The 14936-nt window shown below is 39.6% G+C and overlaps 1 protein-coding gene and 1 pseudogene across 1 annotated transcript in view; one reads left to right on the top strand and one right to left on the bottom strand.

Moving 5' to 3' along the window:
• The window catches only part of LOC136838232 (zinc finger protein OZF-like), a 28276-nt pseudogene extending 19527 nt beyond the window's left edge, over nucleotides 1–8749 (top strand).
• The window catches only part of LOC136838228 (zinc finger protein 271-like), a 526618-nt gene that overhangs the window by 494266 nt on the left and 17416 nt on the right, over nucleotides 1–14936 (bottom strand). The gene's annotated exons all lie outside the window — the stretch shown is intronic.

Genomic DNA, 14936 nt, shown 5'->3' with positions numbered 1-14936 from the left:
AGCATGCCTCACCCCCTGCCAGGGCTCGCCCGAGTATGCAGCCATGGTCCTGTACAGGTAGTCGTCGACTTACGACCTATGCGACTTACGACTGACCTACTTTACGACGGCTCGACAATATAATAATATATAATATTTAATTTTATATTTTGCTAAAATATATCGAGCGCGTCGATACTTTTCCCGCTACCGCAGCAGCGCTCATATCCGAGAGATGCTCAGCTTTTGGCAGCATTGTGTGTTTGTGTCGTTCGAAAATGGTAAGAGATTCATATTTTTGTAATGTATTTTGTATTTCTATTTTTGCAAATAAATCAAATGTAATAACAAATTACCGTATTTGATGGCTTATAATACGCATGTCTGCATAGGACGCACACCAATTTCAGCAGGACATTGAGGGGAAAAAATAAGGTTTCTAGCCTATGCTCATATGATTTTGGTAAGTAAAAACTGTAGTATTAGGGTTATCGTATGCATATTGTTTCTTACCCACAGAATCAACAAAAACATTAATAAAGAAGTTATTTACCATATTTATATTTATCAAAATATGTATTATACAATCAGCCATTTACTACGATCGAATGTTTTGTCTGCTGCTGAAAGCTACCTCATAGGTTTACCAATAGATTGCAACACATTCATTTGTAAACATCGTTTCTTACCGGCAGAATCAACAAAAACATTAATAATGATGTTACCTACGGTAATATATGTTATATATATCCATTATATATTATAAAAGTATGCAATCAAGGGGTAAAATCCAATAAATAAAAATGTTTCCTATGTAACGGCTCGAGTCTCGTGAGCAACTGAACAAAGCCATGTTATTATTCTTAAAAGAGAATGCTAGCACGAGTTAAGAAGTATCAACTCAACGAAGCCTTGTTAGCCTATTATGCCTAAAGAGAATGGTAGCAGGAATTGTCAACCACCAATTGATCGAAGCCATGTTGTTATGCGTAAAGAGAATGTTAGCAGGAATTGCCTTGTTATCCGTAAAGCTCTCGAGATAAAGATAATCACCAATAGGTGGCAGCACACGTACTGTTTATGTCTATAAATGTGGAATGCGGCGATCCGCTGTAGACGACGATAATGATATTAACATTTTAATGAAAACATCGGTAATAACGTAGATATTGATTATAATACTAGCAGTAGTAATTGCGGTGATGGTAAGTGTGATAATGATAAATAATTATAATAAACTTTGTTTTTTAATAGGTTATTAGGATAACACCGAATTTTACGCATCTACCTGACGTTTCATGTATAATTTCGGCCAAAATTCTTAAATTTTGAGCCTACATTATGTACATCAGGGGATTTTAGGCCATTTTTTTGTTAAAAAGTGCGTCTTATACGTCGACGGTATGTATTTAATTCAAACCTATAAATAAACAAAAGTAAATAATACGTCATACGTGTAGCCGATTGGCAATGCAAATGGCGGATAAGAAAATGTAAACAGACCAGACATGGTTTGAATGCGCATACAATAAAAATGTTAAATTCAGTAATAAAAGTAAGTATTAATCAAGGAGTTCAAGCATGATAAGATTTCATATGCTAAACGTAAAAATAGGTACTATACATGCACATTTTTTGGATAATATAAAATGTATATGTAGGCTAGTCATACTTAGGATATAATATATGATGGATAATATACAGTAGGTACAGAATAGGCTACATGTACATATGTGGTTGGTCGACTTACGACGAGATCGACTTCCGACCGCTCTGTCAGAACCTAATGCCGTCGTAAGTCGACGACTACCTGTATAGTTGCAGCCGACTTGTAAGTCCACACACCTGGAGAAGCTTCGGGGAGGTCCCCCACACAGTCTTCTCCTTGTCTAGAGGCCATGGCCTCAAAGAAGAGTGGAGCACGTCTGGAGGACAGCCCTAGTTCACGCCTGAGAGTGCGTGATTGCTCTCCCCAGGTCACCCCTTGTTCGCATGAATGGGTCTGCTCACCTGGCGATAGCTTCTGTGCATGTTCGTGTGATCCCGTTCACTCTCCTCGGGACAACCCCTCCCCCCCTCCACCACATTCACGTGAACTGGTTTGCTCTCCTAGATTAGTGCAGCCATTGTCACTGTGGGTTGATGATCACTCAAGGCTTTCCTCTTCTGCTGGGGCTTCAGCTTCCACAGGGCATCGAAGAGTGCTCGGTCCCTCTCACTTGTTCCCTCAACCTCCTGTGGTTATAAGGGGGGGCCGTGGGTCGGACAGAAGGGTTCGTGACTGGGATGCATCGACCCAACGCAGCTCTATCACAAAGGCTTACGTTCAGGGTTTGGTCTTTATATCGACCTGGTCATATGCCCAAGTGGGTGAGCAGGGGTGTGGGGGTTCTGTTGAGGTTCTCCCTCCTGACAGGTGAGTAGTCTGGGAGGACTGTGTTCTGGAAGGACCCAAGGTTCCTTTCCCTTAGGACCTGGACACTCCCAAGATACAGAGGACTTTTGCAGAGATCGTGAAGTGGATTTTTCAGCAAAGTGATCTTGGGGAAGGGGCCAAGACCAAACCTGTGGATCGACTGTCTGGCCTTGAAGCTTTCTGGGGACATAGGCTATGAGGAACCCAGGGCTTCGATGGGCTTGCCGTGGTCTGATCTTACTGAATGGGACTTACCGCAGGCGAACTCTCTGGTATCTGGGTAGGAGAATTTTCTCTGCTTTAGGTGCTCAGCTAAGATGCTTCCTCCTCCTCTACCTCAACATAAGCGCTACTACATACCCTCAGAGAAGTCACTGCCGACCAGACGGGTTGACCTGGACTTGGTTCATCTGGGTCCAGGTCTGTCACTGCAGCAGCTTAGTGCGGAAGGTATCACCCTCATGCAGCAGGAAGCAGCAAACCTGGAATCGACTGCCATGGCAATGTTCCAGACAGGCTCGTGTTTGGACCTGTGGTCGCTCACAATGTCCAAGGTCACTACCTCCTCAGGTTCTGTAACCCCAAAGGAGGAGTCCACCTTCGGGAGACTGTGCTGGCCTGGAGGTAGGGCTATCGCCTACCTGGCCCACAAGATTGCAAACCTGTGGGCAAATTTGGTACTGAAGAGGATAGATGCTGCCCTGACTTGGGTATCCAAGTTCATGGTCCAGAGTCGGCTTTGGCTTTGAGGAATGGACCGTTGTTGGGTTCTTCTTCTATCTTTGCTCGAGAGTTAGTGGATGCTGTGGTGGACGAGTGCTGAGTCTTAGGACAACAACCATCTTGTCCACCAGGTGGCGGCAAAGACTCCCGGGTCTTTGTGGGCCATTGCCAAGAAAGCCATTGCATGCAAGCTGAAAAGGAAAATGGTAAAAACCACAATTGAACTTGAAAAAGAGTTTATTAAAAAGTATGAAAGAGGCTCTCATGTGATTGATTTAACATTTCAGTTTAAGCTACTGAGATCCACCATAAGACCATTTTAAAAGCATAAAGAGGCAGTAAAAAGTGCTAGTGTTGCTAAGGGTGTTAAGAGTTTGACAACGCAAAGGCCTCTTTGTGATTTTGAGGGGTTTAACCCTAAGGGACGGGCTAAACATATTAAACATCGGGCAAACTTTAAGGTTGGCCAGTTTAAGAAAAAACACATCAATGGAAAGAGGAAGATATGCCAATGCATGCTGTAAGAAAAACAATTTAAATATTTTTCCCTACCTTCCGCAGGAAATTGAAAGTGACTGTTTACAACCCTATGTAGACCCTCTTTTCCAAGGTTGTAAAAATATGCTAATTTTACCAAGTTATGCATGTTTTTTCTAATAATTTATTATTTTATTTTATTTTGTAAAATTATAATTACAGCTCATACAATATCACAACAGATAAGAACTAAAATCAGTAACAAATTCTGAGTATATTTGTTGTAAAATAGTTACGAATTTACTGAAATGGGAATATGCAGTAACTTTTTGTGAAGTACTGTGTACATCTTTTTTCTAATATTTCTTTGCACTTTTCTTTGCAAAATTACAACTATAGCTGACATATTCTCATAAAAAATAAGAACTAAAACCAACAGCAATCCCTGGCATATTTAGGAGCAAATAAATAAAAAGACGTCATGGGGTAGAGAGGGGCAGTACATTCCCCTGTCAAGTCTCAAGGCATACTGATCCCCCTCTGTCCTGTGCTGAGCTACTACAGTTACCACAAGTCATCATGGACCGTTGAAGTGCTATGAACATCTTTCCCGCTAAATTCATCCAAATCATATGGCACGTAATATTAATACTCATATGAGTCAGCCCGTCCATCACTAAAAACCTGTTATAGACCATCATATGATAAAGCCTGTCCATTAAGAGTTTTACAATTTATTGATATTTTGCTGTTTACATTAATATTATTTGAATATTAGTAAATCATTTTTTATCATAATGTATTTAGTAATGATAATAAAAAGAAAATACAGTAATTAGTGAATATTGCTCTAAGAAAAATTCCACGAATTAGTGAATTTTCTGCAATAATTTTGGAGATACGCTCCACAGAAAAACCCGCAACTAACTGAAGCCGAGATGCTGAACCGTGATGTAGCGGGGATCCACTGTACCTGTACCCTTGTCTATCTCTCCAAAATACCCTACGCTTAGTAGGCTATATGAACTTTTAACAGCAGTTCCTTTGCATTTTTCCACCTTTGCAGCATTGAAAACCACAAGGCTTTTCACTGTATTCATTATTATTTATGTATGTATACATTCAAGTAGATTTTGGTGGGCTGGAGTTAAATGTGGATAAGCCTAGTCGCAAACAGTGCATATGCAGATACAGTAATCGAGGAAATACTGCAACCATGAAATTTTCATGGGTATACAAACCAAAACTTATATCATATCTCCCATCTCAACTACCCCTCTTTGTTCGTCAGGCCAAAAGAAGTGCTCGGTGATGGCATGTGAGCGAGAGGAATTCCCTTACTCACTCTTCTTAACCACCAGGTAACCCATTTCCAACTTGCACTGAAAGATGCTCCTTCATAAAAAGCTTTGGTTTGTATGGCCCTGAAAATAGAATTTGCTGCTGGTCTTAATAGCTACTCATGTATTGTATCAACGGTAACAATCAGTGAAACTAATTTGAAAACTTTCATTTCTCTTGAAATTACTACTCAATTCACCCGTACTGCTTTTTCTCATTGTCTACTGCTTCTGTGGATAATATGGTTTTATGTATAACTGGATCGCATATAGTTAAGCATTTACTGTATATTGCACCATTCCTGCTGTTACCCCACAAAATTCTGACACTGCTCTCTTGCATTTTGTATTCTTGGCCTTTGGTTTATTAATAAGGGTATGTTCATAAGCAATGCTGTGATGTCAAGCTAAGGTTTACAGATGTGAGAGGGTGGGAGTCAATATTAACTGTTAATCTATAGTTGCATTGCTGCCTTAGGAATGTTTTGATGCTGTTCTGGACTGGACAACATTTGGTTAGATTGTACTAATATTTGAATACTGTCAAATGCACACCTTGTTAATTGGCCTGAGACCTTTATAGGAACCTGAATTAAATTTGATTTGTTATTTTGCTTCAGTTCTGGCATTATGTTTCCTAACTCTGTGTTGCATTCTTTGATTTCAGATTCTCCCTCAGAAGAACCTTCCTTCCTTCGTCAGTTTTGAGCAGCATCAAGATTTTGGGAATGCATGTGTGTGTGTAATGGTACTACATGTAACGTTACCAATATCTCGTAAAGCGTAAGATATAATAGTGAATTGCTGTACTCCTACTTTAAAAATTACAATGACAAATCAAATCTGGTTTGAATATTAGATTTATACATCAGCAATGATATGTGGTTGTAATCCTTCAAGATATTGCACTTAATTTATAACAGATTTATTGGATAATCATTTGTAAACAATTTTGTGTTAAGAGTTGTCAATTGAACCTATTGTCATTATAGAACAATGTTATGTCTCCTTCTTGCATGTCAGTATGTATTCACTGAAAATATAAAGAGGTCGATATATTTTTATGTGATTCAGTTTGTATGAAGAAGTGTTTAAAACAATAATGCAGGGCACTTTTGGTACTACAGCCTCTATGAAACCCACAAGCAGCATCTTAAATAACGCTGCTCAGAAAGAAGTGACAAAAATCTAATACTGGAGAGTGTGACAATGTGGCATCTGAGTTGAAAGTGGATGCTGGTGCTTTGCAAAGTAAGTAGCATACACATGGTCCAAGGATATGAAGTGCAGAGCTTGGATTTCAACCTGTAGAAATTTGGGGGAAAAGATGTTGTGAACATTGAAGGACAAAACTAAAATGAATCCAGAACATTCTTTAGAATTACCTCTGAAAGGTGAAACTGAAGGTGCATTATCACTACCTTCCATAAATCAAGAAAACAGGGACATGGCTGCCTTTAGTGAAACCAGTGATGGTAACTTTTTGTCTTTTGATCCACTGATGGATGATATCAAGACAGAGCCTGAAGTATTCTTTGAGTCTAATGAAGGTGATGAATATTCATATAAAAGGAATTCAGCACTGATTGAAAAAGGGTCACCAACTGTAGCATATTGGGAAAAAAATGTTTCGAATGTTGAAGGACACGTGCCAAGAATGAATCCAGAACATTCATTAGAATTTCCTTTGAAAAGTGAAACTGATGATGCATTATCACACTCTTCCATAAATCAAGAAAACAGCAACCTGGCTGCCTTTAGTGAAACTAGTAATGGTGACTTTTTGTTTCTGGAGCCATTGATGGACATCAAAGCAGAGCCAGAGGTGTTCAGTGAGTCTGATGAAGATGACGAATATTCATATGAAATGAATTCAGTAGTGAGTGAAATAGATCCACTAACTTGCAAAAAGGAAGTAAAACAAGAAAGAAGGAATAGTCACAATGTCGAGAAGCCTTTGAGATCCACTGACTGTGAGAAAGCATTCTGCAAGAAAATTAATCTTACAAGTCATATCACAAATCCTACCAGAGAGGAAACATTCATGTGCAAGGAATGTGGGAAAGCATTTTCCAGGAAAGCAGATCTTACAGATCATATGAGAATTCATACAGGAGAGAAGCCATTCATGTGCAAGGAATGTGGGAAAGCATTTTCCTGGAATCGTATTCTTACAGATCATATGAGAATTCATACTGGAGAGAAGCCATTGATGTGCAATGAATGTGGAAAAACATTTTCCAGGAAACTAGATTTTACAGTTCATATGAGAATTCATACTGGGGAGAAGCCGTTCATGTGCAAGGAATGTGGGAAAGCATTTTCCAGGAAACCAAATCTTACAGTTCATATGAGAATTCATACTGGAGAGAAGCCATTCATGTGCAAGGAATGTCGAGAAGCATTTTCCAGGAAACGAGATCTTACAGATCATATGAGAATTCATACTGGAGAGAAGCCATTCATGTGCAACGAATGTGGGAAAGCATTTTCCAGGAAACAACATCTTACAGATCATATGAGAATGCATCTGGAGAGAAGCCATTCATGTGCAAGGAATGTGGGAAAGCATTTTCTAAGAAACCAAATCTTATAGATCATATGAAAGTTCATACTGGAGTTTAGCCATTCATGTGGAAGGAATGTGGGAAAGCATTTTCCAGTAAACCAGATCTTACAGTTCATATGAAAATCAAAACTGAAGAGAAGCTGTTCATGAGCAAGGTATGTGGGAAATCATTTTCCAGGAAACCAAATCTTGCAGTTCATACAAGAATTAATACTGGAGAGGAGCCATTCATTTGCAAGGAATATGGAAAAGCATTTTTGAAATGATCCTTACCTATCCATTATATAGCTGTTACAGCGGGAGTTCAACAGATTGAAACACAAAACGAGAACACTGAACATCCCTTCTTCTATCCATCTACTTCCCCCATCCCCCACCAGGGGACTAATAGGTATAAACACTTCCAGCCAGCAGTCTACTTCTGTCGCTGGGTTCGGTAGGAGTTGGGCAGATGCACTCGATTCAGGGCATTAGATTTGATTGGATGGCACCATTTTTTATTAGTGTTTTATTTTTACCAGAGAATTTAGGTAAATTCAGGTTGTTTCCTGCGTTTGAGGAAGGGTCAACGCCCCGCTTTTTATTGCCTTGTCCGTGGCAAGTCCTGACTTACTCCTTCATGGCTTGGAGTGACAGGGAACCAGGACATGTCAGAAAGTGGTGTGCATCCGCTCCTGTTGTCCCCTTCCTCTGTTGGGTCCGCTATGGCACCAAGTCCGGCATTAGTGGTGTAAGGACTTTGTATTTGTGTAGGAGTAAATTCTTAACTGCCGCATAGCCCAGGACTTTTAGGGTTTTGAGTGGAAATAATTAGATAAAAGCTGAAACTTTGCAGAAGTATAGACAATTGTGACCTGAACAACATATGAAAAGTCCCACTGTCTCCCGCGCTTGCGTTAGCCGCCATATTGGAATTTCCTTAAAATTGAAATATCTCAAAAAATATTACTTTTATCAAAAAACACCACTCAATAAAAGTTGTTTAGAATTGGTTTTTCTATAGGAATCACTGTGTTATTTTACAAAAATAAGTAAATTTATGTGCAGGAAAAATAATAATATTGAAATTTCATTCATAATTTTATTTTCAACAACATTTTCCTTGGAAATGGTGGACTGCATGTCAAAATCCTTCAAAACAAAAGTTGTAGAACAAACTTTTTTCTTTTGAACGGTATATACAAGTCTATGTCTATTTTAAAAACTAAGGAAGTTACAAGGCATAAACGAAGAGAAACGCTAGACCTTAACCTATATTTTCTTTTTCCAGGTACTAAGAGAAATGATGGATTGTCTGATATGTGGGTTTCCCTTGAAAGAATCTCCAAGTGTAGAGGTGACTAGAGGACTGCAGACCTTGATAACAGCCAGTTTGGCCGAGAGGATGGGTTGCATGAACAGTTTAAGAAAAAAACTTGTTTACAAGTACATGTCAACTGCCGTAAAGTCGTACACTCGACGACCTGCTCCAAGTAAGGACTTGGAAGAACCACCCAATAAAGTTCCTTGTCTGCGATCAGAATTAACCCAATTTGACATCAAACTGCAATGCTTATTCTGCGGAGAAACAGTTGATAAAATAGCAGAGCAAAAGAAGCCAAGGAAGTATCGTAGGTCCATACATGAAGTTACGACAATGGTACTACGGGAAACATTACGGGAAAAAGCAAAGGAACGCAACGATAAACTTGGTTATTTAGTACTTAGTCGGATCGATAGTGTTATTGACTTGGTAGCTGCCGAGTCTAAGTATCATCGGAAGTGTTACAATGATTTTTGCAAGAATACCTGCGACGGTGGTGCGTCCTGTTCTTATAAAACAGTTGGAAGACCATGCCAGGTAGGCTCACTGCTAGCTTTTGGTAAATTGTGTGATATTATAAATGATAGCAATGAGTGCCAATACTCACTGCAAGAACTGCATAGGATGATGGTGGAGGCTGCTGATACAACAGAGACTGTATACACGCTTAAGAGATTGAAACAGAAGCTGCTTGACAGATATGGAGATAGCATCACTGTTAGTAAGCGTAAAGGTAAGGATATTTTTTCATTCAGTGACGCAGTCAATAGTAGATCCTTAGGAGATTCATGGTATAAAAACAGAGAGAGTAATATTCGGGATGAGAGACGTCAAATTGTATTAACAGCTGCTGCTATCATACGTGAAGATATACGTGCACGGGCGTATGACAATTCTGTATATCCAGTTTGTGAAGATATTACCAATTCATCAATACAGCAGGTGCCAGATACTCTCCGAGACTTTGTTGATGAAGTAACAAAATCAAAGCGACGAGATGAGCATAAGGAAAATGAGCAAAAGCGCTCAAGCATACATCGTGCAATAATATCTGCAGTATGACCAAGGTCATTCTTGTCTTCCCTTCAAATATCTTGATATTCTTGCAAAGCTAGGAGTAACCACGACATATAAAGAAACTCTACGTTATGTCAACTCAGTAGTTAGAACTGCATCTGTAAATAGAGACGATGGTTTTCTTCAACATATATTTGAAAATGCAGATTTTAACATCCGCACTCTTGATGGGTTGGGAACGTTTCACAGCATGGGTGGTGTGAAATGTGTAACGCCTGCCAGTGCAGTATTAACCAGTACTGCAGTTCAGAGAATTGTGGATGTAAGTAGTTCAAGTAATGCTGGGGGAACAAACATGTCAGGTATGCAAAATATAATAGCAAAGGCATCTATCTCATGCGATACATATCAACCAGTAACTGTAAAACATGCTCGACAGTTAGATACCTTATGGGTATGTGGAAGCTACTTGAGTACAAGTAAAATACCAGGCTGGAATGGCTACATGCAAGCAGCAATGAGAGATGGTCATTTTGAAACTACTCATATACTTGCACTCCCCTTCATCAACTTGAACCCAGGGAATCTATCAACTATATACACAGCACTTTTACATGCTGTTGAGGGTACTAAGTCCCAGAATCAAACTCACTGTGTAGGAACTTTTGACCAGCCCCTCTGTATGAAAGCAGTTGAAATAGTTGGTGCAGTTGGCGAAGAAAGCCCATTGTCAAAAGTAGTTGTGCGTTTGGGTGGGTTCCATCTTCTCATGTCCTTCGTGGGAGCAATAGGTACCATCATGCGTGGAAGTGGACTGGAAGAATTGTGGGTCACAATATATTCAGAAATTTCTGTAAGACACATGCTTTCTGGACACACATATTACCGTGCCCTTCGAGCTCACTTTCTTACACAGGCTGCTCTTACAAGAATTCTTCTAGATGATGTCAATATGAATGATGAAGAATGTAGTGTAATCCTGGAGATATTCCACTCCTTCTTGACCCATGAAGTTGATGTTGAAGACGTACTAAATAATGAAATCTTAACAGACATTAATACTAAGCTGATAAACAACATCAATCAAAAGGAGGACTTGAGTCGCACAGCAAGACTTTGGTTGCAATATCATGAGCAAGTATCCCTAATTAAGCTCTTTCTGAGAGCTGAAGCACTGGGACAGTGGGATTTGCACCTGTATTGTGTACAGAGATGCTTCCACATTTCCATGCTGCAGGGCATCTACTTTATGCCAAAGCTGCACAGATCTATTAGCAGCAAATGCATGAACTTTCCAATACAATGGCAAAGAAGGAATATGAGAAACTTACAATCGATGGATTCTTCACGCAAAGCGTCGCAGCAATCGTTATTGGTCAGGGACATGGAGTGATATGATAATTGAGCAGTATCTGATGAAGGGATTTAAATCTTCTGGGGGACTTACACATGGCAGGGGTATTGCCGAGAGCACTTTAGCCCAGTGGATAAAAGCAATGCCAGCAAGTACACAAGTTTGTGATGCTGTCGAGAAATTTACTGGTGTTTCATCTGCAACAACTGAACAGCATCTTGAATTGGGAGAATCACGACAGTTTAATGATGAGAGGCACTTGCAAATATTGCAGAACTGGCTACGATCTCACTCTCATTTCAAGAAACTTTTTAGTGGGTTGGTATCCTTGGGAACAGGAATAAATGCTGATGATTTAGTGAACTGTGACACAGCAAAATCCATTGGCTTGAAAAGAAATGCATGATATGGATGGCAAGAAGTTCTCAACTATACACTTAAAAGAAAGAACGCGAGTACGGTCAATATCAGCCATGAGGAATGGACTGAAAGTTCGTGAGGATGTTGGTGCAGTGAACTCTCAACAGCTTTTCAGCAGAATAATGTGTTTTGAAAAATGATGACCAACTTGCTAATTATATGACTTATGAATTGGCCCCTAAACCTCCTTCACTCTTTGACGACATCTCAATGAGAAGAGGGCACAAAGCAGCCTTAGTGACTAAATTGGAATCATATGGACCTTGGGAAGGGTTAGTTTCAGATGAATACCAGTATGTTGTGGATGGTGGTCATCTTCTTCATAAAGTTGTGTGGCCAAGGCCAGCTATGTATCGGGATATTTTTCAAGCCTACACAGGTTCTGTAATCAATCATTATGGCAAAAATGCAACAGTTGTTTTTGATGGCTACCCAGTGACACCAGCAACCAAATCTCAAGAGCAAAATCGTAGGGCATCCAAGCATTGTTCTGTAGAAGTTGAAGTCAATGAGGAATGTTACTCAACGTTACCGCAGGCAGATTTCCTGTGTAATAAGCGTAGCAAGACACTGCTGATCAGTAAACTGAAGGACCATTGGAAAATAGTGGACATAATGTAGCAGTGGTGGGTGACGGCACAGACTTACTAGTACTTCTAGTATCTCTTTCTAAATCATCCACAAAAATACTTCTTATTAAACCTGGTCAAGTCCACAACCCCAACAAGATCTATGATATTAGGAAACTTACATCTAACCTGGGACATCTTCGTCAACATCTGCTGTTCCTCCACGCTGTTACAGGCTGTGACACAACATCAGCTTCATATGGGAAGGGAAGGAAAAAGTCCTTTGATATTTTGAAGAAGAGCCAAGACATACGCGATACAGTGTCTGTATTTGATAACCGAGAAGCATCTAAAGATGAAGTGGCCAAAGCTGGTGACTTTTCCTCCTATATACGGAGCGGAGAAATTTCAAACATTGGACAGGTATCGTTTGCATGCATACAAGAGAACAGTTGCAAAGATGTCACTTAAATCTGAGTTTCAGTTATCAACATTGCCACCAACAAGTGATGCAGCTCGCTTGCACTCGTTTAGGGTGTTCTACCAAGTACAGCATTGGCATGGTAACCATCTCTCCAGTTGAATGGGGATGGGAGAGTTCCAAAATGGGCTGAAACCCATCCCTTCAATGAAACCTCCAGCTCCAGATGACTTGTTACGTTTAGTCAGCTGGAACTGTCGCAAAGGTTGCCGCCATCAATGTGAATGCCGTAGGGCTGGTTTATCATGCTCATCCATCTGTGGACAGTGTCGTGGTGTTGGATGTGAAAATTCACTACCATTTGAGGAGGATGTTGAAGAAGACGCTCATGAGATGAAAGAAAAAACTTAACATCAAGAATGTTTGAGCTCTGAGTGTGTTCTATTCAGATATAATTCAATCCATATTTACTTTCGAGAGTACCCTATATGACATACTTGTCCCACAATTACTTTATGCAAACCTGCTGCTATATTTTTTTGTGTTTGAGAGCTTATATTTGTATTAATGAACAATCTCTCAGTTGAAATATTTTCTTTCGTATTTATTGTTATTGTACATGTAAGTATAACCAAAGTGTATGTATTATTAATCCTACACAAGGTATTTGTCTGAAACCTCATTAATATATCAGGCATCCTTCTCTATTCTAAAAAAAAAAAAAAAGGCACGAGATCCTTTCACTGCCATTGTAAATTTCACTATTAAGAAATGAATAATGATGCCTATTAAAACATTGTTCAATAATTTATCAGAATGATTGCAAATCAACACTTCTTAATTAAAAAAAAAATGTTTGATTCTGTACGTGAAAATTTGACATTTCAGTTTTCTATATATTTTCCTCCATAACTTTTTTATTTATGAATATAAGTATAAACTTGTATATATGTTTCAAAAGAAGAAAGTTTGTTCTATAACTTTCGTTTAGAAGCATTTTGTCATATAGGACATCAGTTCTGTAGAAATTGTCTTTGAAAATAAATTCATTACTTTAATTTCAATATTTTTTTACTTTTTTCATATAGATTTTCTCATTTTTTTAAAATTAATCAAGTGAGTGCCATAAAACAATCAATTCTGAACAACTTTTATTGAGTGGTGTTTTTGATAAAATTTATATTTTTCGAGATATTTGAATTTTAAGGAAATCCAATATGGCTAGCATGCAAGTGTGGGAGACAGTGGGACTCGCCTCAAGAAAGACAACTACAGTGTTTAGAATAAAGTTTCAGCCTTCCTGCGGAAAGAAACATGCTCGGGTGAGGAATGGCGAGTCTGCTGGGGACCATTTCATCGCTGGAGAAGTTTGTTTCTGGGAGACTGCATCTCAGACCGCCTAATTCTTCCTTTGCAGAGAACTGGCAGGACAAGGAGAATCTGAAGCTCTTCTGAGTATTTCGGCCAAAGGTGAAAGATCACCTAAGGTGGTGTGGCTCGATCCATCGGTTGGCAGAAGGCCTTTCAAACTTCAGAACTCACCTAGTGTTGTTTCTTCTCTCGGACGCCATTCCATCTCGGGTGGAGCAACACTGGGGAGGGACGGCGTCGGCACCTGGAGGGGAACAGGTGTCCTGGCACATAAAACCTCAAAGAATTGGGGTGATTCAGTTGGCCCTTCTTTTCTCTCGAGGACGAAGTCACTAACTGACAGTCCAGATCAACTCGACAACACCACGCCCTGTCATACCTCAAGAAACAGGGAGGAACTCACTCTCGGTCCCTGTTCGCTTTAGCAAGGACATCCTTCTGTGGGGTTTCAGGCCCGAATGTTACTTATCCTCACGAGGTTTGCTGGTATGAGAGAACGTCCGCGGCGATCTTCTAAGTCGTAACTACAACTGCTGCCGACCGAAAGTGGACCCTACACCAAGAGGTGTGTCAAGGACTGTGGAAGCTGGACGCCCTTGGTGATTCCTTCGCAACTCAAGACGAAGAGACTTCTCTTACTGCTCCCCTGTTCTCGACCCAGGAGCGCCTTTCGTGTCTTTTGAGATAACTTTGATAAGAAAAAAATTTTTGAAATATAATAAAAGCAAGTATAATGGTTTCTAAATGAGATCTCATGTGGATTTTCAGTCTGCACATAAATAAAAATGTCCTTTGGCATTCAGTACAAATTATTAGCTTCCTTCTGTGTTACTCCTCTTTGAGAAATACTTCTACCAAAATGTTCATTTTCTTCTGCAATACAGATCTTTCCGCTTTCATCGTCACAAAATGAGAGCTGTAAATAAATAACAGATTGGGATGAACAGTTCACATCAAATTCAATAAATGGCAAAAAC

The sequence above is a fragment of the Macrobrachium rosenbergii genome, unplaced genomic scaffold, assembly GCF_040412425.1.
Source record: "Macrobrachium rosenbergii isolate ZJJX-2024 unplaced genomic scaffold, ASM4041242v1 282, whole genome shotgun sequence".
Taxonomy (NCBI): Eukaryota; Metazoa; Arthropoda; class Malacostraca; order Decapoda; family Palaemonidae; genus Macrobrachium; species Macrobrachium rosenbergii.
The sequence above is the reverse complement of the archived record's forward strand: the minus strand, read 5'-3'. Positions and strand labels throughout refer to the sequence as shown.